The sequence below is a fragment of the Saimiri boliviensis genome, chromosome 1, assembly GCF_048565385.1.
Source record: "Saimiri boliviensis isolate mSaiBol1 chromosome 1, mSaiBol1.pri, whole genome shotgun sequence".
Classification (NCBI taxonomy): Eukaryota; Metazoa; Chordata; class Mammalia; order Primates; family Cebidae; genus Saimiri; species Saimiri boliviensis.
The window spans coordinates 283,618,209-283,623,733 of record NC_133449.1 but is presented as its reverse complement, the minus strand read 5'-3'; the positions used below and the strand labels follow the sequence as shown (position 1 = coordinate 283,623,733).

The following is a 5,525-nucleotide window of genomic DNA, read 5'->3' as shown; positions in this document are numbered from 1 at the left end:
CTATTCTGTTGCATTCTTGATTTGGTTTGGCCTTTTCAACTGTAAGCAGGATGTGCTAATGAAGAGAACATGAGTTTGGGGATCAATCATGATATGTACTAGTATTTTTTTATTTGATTAGTAATAGTTAAAATAGCTACAATTTTTAGGTTGATTGATATTGCTAGGCATTAATCTAAGCATTTTTTAAAGAAATATTTGACTTATACCACCCCATGGGGGTAGGTAACTGGTTGAGAACCAAATTATCCATACACTTGTACACATATGATTATTTCAATCCCCATTTTGCAAAGGAAGAAATTTAATCTCAGATGAATTAAACCTGGGCAATACAAAACATAGTTGGACTTGGAATTAAGACTGAATCCAAAGCAAGGAGGCTACACTTAAGGACAATTTCAAGTTTTGTGAAACCAGAAGCTTAGTGAATGTTGAGGGTCCCCTGTTAACAAAAGAGAATGTGAAATTACAAACAATGAGTTTGATACAAGTATGAATATCTGCAAGAAAATAAATCACAACATACCACAAATTTTTAAAAGCCAGCAAATGCTGCAAACATCACAACAGGAAAAATTATTTTGTATTAATGACCTAGCAAACTTCTCTAAATGACTTGTCTTTTGCCAAGTATTTCATACTTTTATTTCTTATAGATACAAAAGAAAAATAATTATATGTGTTATTTAACATAAAATTTATTATTTATCATTCAATATTGGGAGGCAGAAAATGTGCAACTTCATAATAAATGAACTCACTCTACTTTTGCTATGTATGTGTACCCACCAAGAAAGTTCTGACAAATTTTATTTTAGATAGGTCCTACATGATTAATTTATAATCCTATGAACTGAGGGTCTCTGACAGCAGGCTGTTTTTTCTAAGACTGGATAGGAACCAGAGTTTCCATGTTCTATTCTACAATATCATAATTGGAAACATTCCTAAAGATGAGCTTCTCTTTATGTGTACTGCATATCGTGTTTTGTTGTTTTTGTTGTTTTTCCCCAGGACCCACCTACTTCCCACATAGCCACACAGTCACTGGCTATGTCACAATGCATTATGACCTCTGGCCCTGAACCTTCATGTCATGACATGGGCTTCATCAGCATAGTGAGCAGCACGGTGCTGCTGAAAGCCATGCTTCCTTTGGGATGATAGCAATCACTTAGGCATGCTTAGATGGGACTGCAAATGACTTCTGTATATTCCACTAAACCTTGAATCATTATATATCTTTATGTGCTCTGGAAAATCCTTGTTCACACTTAGTGTCCAAGTGAATTTATTAATTCTGCCCACTTTAATTTTCAAATGTGTCTCAGTTTGGACAACAATTGTCCAAATTGGACACAGAGTCCCCTTAACTAAAACCAAACTGAATTGCCCCTAACTAAAACCTTAGCAGGGAAGAAAATTTCTTCTAACTGTAACAAATATACAAAAACTAACCATAATCTACATTGACTCCTATATATTTTATTTTCTTAAAAATGTGTTAGATTTCTTATCGCTTCTCGGCCTTTTGGCTAAGATCAAGTGTAAAAATGTGTTAGATTTCTGAAGAAAGTTTGAAAAGTAATGATGAATTGCACAATTTCATTTACCTAAAGTTTAACGGAAGAACAGCAAATAGATAAATCTAGAAGTTAAAAGGAGAACAAAACCTCACAAGTAATAAGAAAAATAAAAGAAATAAGAATATATTTTCATATAACAGGCCACAAACTCTGAAAAGTAGCAGCCATGGGAGAAACAAAACAAAACGAAACCCAGTAAATTCAATTATTCTATGGCATACCTCCTCAGTCTACCCTCACTTTCCAGAGGTGACAGCAGATACAGTCTGTGAGTCAACAAAATTCATACTTTTGCTTTTCAAACCTTCTAAATTGCATAGAGGCAAGCTGAAAAGTAAAAGAATCAGCCAGCAGAGCAGTCCAGTATACTGGTCCAGAGTATAAACCAGTCATATAACCCTTCAAGAGAAGAAGAAACTTGGAAGGGCTCACAATTTTTCAGGACTTGCCACTGATTTGCAGGAATAATTGGTAGTAGAAATGCATCCCAACACAGGAGAAACATAAAACAATTTTTCAGGACTTGCCACTGATTTGCGCGAATAATCAGTAGTAGAAATGCATCCCAACACAGGAGAAACATAAAGCCCTTCCTAAGAAGAATGAGTACATTTCACAAAATTTCAGAAGTGAGTGTGGACTCAACACTCCATAAAGGCTGCCAGCTCTGCAGCTCAGCCTGTCTTCACTGTATGCACCTTGGGCCCAAAATGAGAAGAAAATCTCTTGAAAACAATCACAGCCTCTAACTCTAACAGTGACACAGGAAGATTTCATTTCATTTTAGGAAGGAAATATGTCAAAGAAATTTCACGTGTGGCATCTGAGAGCAATGTTCATGTGAATGATACTTTACACAAAAATCAATAGCATGGTGGCTGCTGTTGTACACAACTCCAGAAAAGCTAAAAATAAGGAAAGAAACAGCACAAAGAAGGGAAGTAAAAGATTTCATTAAAAAAATTTAAATTTTATTAAACTGGAGGCATGGTTTAAAAAGTATTCATATAGAAACCAGTAATCCTAATACTGATTCTCATTAGAAAGAACTTGAGACATTTCAGGTGTTAGTTGTATTTTCCCCTGACATGTGACTTCATTTTTTGAAATATTATGCACACAGTATCATCTATACATCTACAAATTGTGAACATTATTGACATCCTCTTAGGGTAGCTAAGGATTTTAATATAATTAAGCTACTTTCTTTCCTTCTTTCTCCATTAAATTTATATGTTTGTTTAATGTCAAAATGTTACTCAGTATTTTTTTTATGACATCATTCAATGGCATTCTTTAATTTCATGAAGAAAACACAAATTCAGCACCTCCAAAATGAAAATTATTTGTACAATAAAGAATAATGTAATGTGTTATGTAATGATATGACATATAACTTTTTGCTATTAATACTGATTTAGACTATGTTGTATAGTGAGTACTAGAATGTGTATTTGAATACAATATTTTGGCATAGTTTGACTTTAAGGATTTTATTTTATTTTTTAAGACACAAGACCTCACTCTGTCACCAAGGCTGGAGTACAGTGGTGTGATCATAGCTCACTGCAGCCTTGATCTCCTGGACTCAGGCAATTTTTCTGCTTTGGCCTCCCAAAGGGATTACAGGTTGAGTTACTGCGTGTGGTATATTTTATTTTTTAAAATGAATTTTTCTAGCCCCTTTTGCCAAAGCCAGGACCTACCCTTAGATGAGGCACAGATGGACATGCAGAGCCAACACATCAGTCATCCTGAGCTAGGTCAGAAAACCTATGTGATTCCAGGGAGACCCTTTGAGAAGTCCCCCGTTGACCAAGAGCTAAGGCAGATAGGCAAGTATGGCCTCCAGAGCAAATGTGACATCTGGAGGGTCAGTATTTTCATTATTATGACTAGATGGAAGAAGTATAATTATACATATTTTCTTCTCTAGAACTTTTCGTATTGTAACTTTTCAATTTTCTTGAGCCTTTAGGTAAGTCTTTCTAGTCCTTCTACCAACTTTTTAAGGTTCTTCTCAATAAAGTATTTCTAATAACTTGTCTGACAATGTATCTGATCCTTTTTATTGCTGGCAATATTTTCCTACTTGTCTTTCATCTTCCTGCTTTGAGTCTATGCTAGAACTGACTGCTTTCAAGGGCTTCTCAAGGTCAGCATGCTGGAGACTCTATTCAGCTCTCTCTCATGTTAGATCTCCAATTTTTCGGATTGTATTTATTACTTATTTCTTCATTTTAAGGAAGCTACTTCTATAGGTTTCTTAAAAAATGATATTTGACTTTAATATTCTTATGGATGGATCAAAATAATGGAGACACAAATATTGTTAAAAACACACATATTGCCTCTCAGCACTTTATGAAATAAGAAGATATTCAAAGAAAGGGTTTGATTAGCTAACTCTCAGAAAAGAAGTAAAAAGGTCACTTAACCTTTTGTTGTTTTCAAGAATTAGTTACATTAAAGATTTATGACAACATAACATATATTATTTTAATAAGTACATAGATGGGTAGATAGATGACAAATAGGTAGGTAGATAGTTAGATAGAGCAATTATTTGGTGCAGTATGCCTAGTGGAAAATATAGGATTAATTTTAACTTTAAGAGAAAACTTTTGAATAATAGTGACCTAAAAATTACAAGATTATTTCTTCCCACACAAAAAATCCATCTTAACACTATATTAAATAGATAATATAGGCAAACAAAATTAAACTAATTCAGGTAACAATTGATCACATTGCTCTAGTTTTACAGATTTGTTAGAATATAACCTGGGGACAAAAAAAATAACCTTAAAGAACTCTTAAAATATTCTTATTAGGTTTGCAGATGGTGGTATTTATGTAGAAATTATCAGTTTATGTATGATATGGATATATTTAGGTTGGTGCAAATGTAATTACAGTTTTTGCCATTACATTCAATGGCAGAAACTGCAATTACATTTGCACCAACCTAATAGAAAATGAATGCGTTTTGATATTTGAAATCAGGATTCTTACTGTAGGAGAAGTTTATGCAAATCAGGAGTGGGTGAAACTGAAGAACTCTGCAGTGTTGGGTTTCAGTTGCAACATGAATGAACACATGACTTTCAGAGCAATATATTTATCATTTATGTTAACTGAAAGTGCCTAGAAGTGGTAACCACAGTAACAACCACATAAACACAGCTAGTACAGACGGTGTTTTCTAAAAAATCTGCTTCCACTAACAGGAACCACTCACCTTGGAGAAATATCTAATTCCAAATATATCACATATAAATGATGAGGCAAATGTAGGATATCTTGCCATGCTGGAAAACAGGAGGTGTTCAAAAACTAATGAATTCCTGTTAAAACAACATAGATTTTGTTTGCGTAAGTTCCTACATTGATCATCTAATTTGAGCATCACAAAAAAATTAATGATGGTAATGAATGACACCACATCAAATAACAAGGAATTGATGTTTTACTTGCTACTCAAAAGGAAAGAGATAGTATATTTAGAAAGATTGCCATGTTGAAAATATCATGGTATTGATTGATGCCTGCAAAGTCCATAGGTGATTGCTGAAAAGTTGGATGAAAAGTTGGATGAAAAGTTGATGGAGAAAAATATTCATAAGCTTGAAAATATTAACACAATTATTTAATAATTACAAAGAGAATGGAAACCTTACAAAAGAGATGTGGTAGGCCCATATTAAAGAAGTCATCAGGCTCAGCATCACAAAATATGATTTACTGACATTGTATGGCTCATAGTTTAAGGCAATGGTGTCCAAGTATTGTCACCTGTGTTGTACCATGAGAAAAAAGTTGAACCTGATTCAATTTATGTGAAAGTGTTCCTGATTATGGAATAGTCTACAAGAGCAATTGCCATGACACTTCCAAATATCAAAATTGTATAAAATGAAAAGAAAGTGGGGCTGT

At 33.8% G+C, this 5,525-nt stretch overlaps 1 pseudogene; it reads left to right on the top strand.

Annotated features, from left to right (window-relative positions):
* The first annotated feature begins 1,518 nt into the window (after nucleotides 1-1,518).
* Nucleotides 1,519-1,626, top strand: LOC120365388 (U2 spliceosomal RNA; annotated as a pseudogene).
* Nucleotides 1,627-5,525: the final 3,899 nt, after the last annotated feature.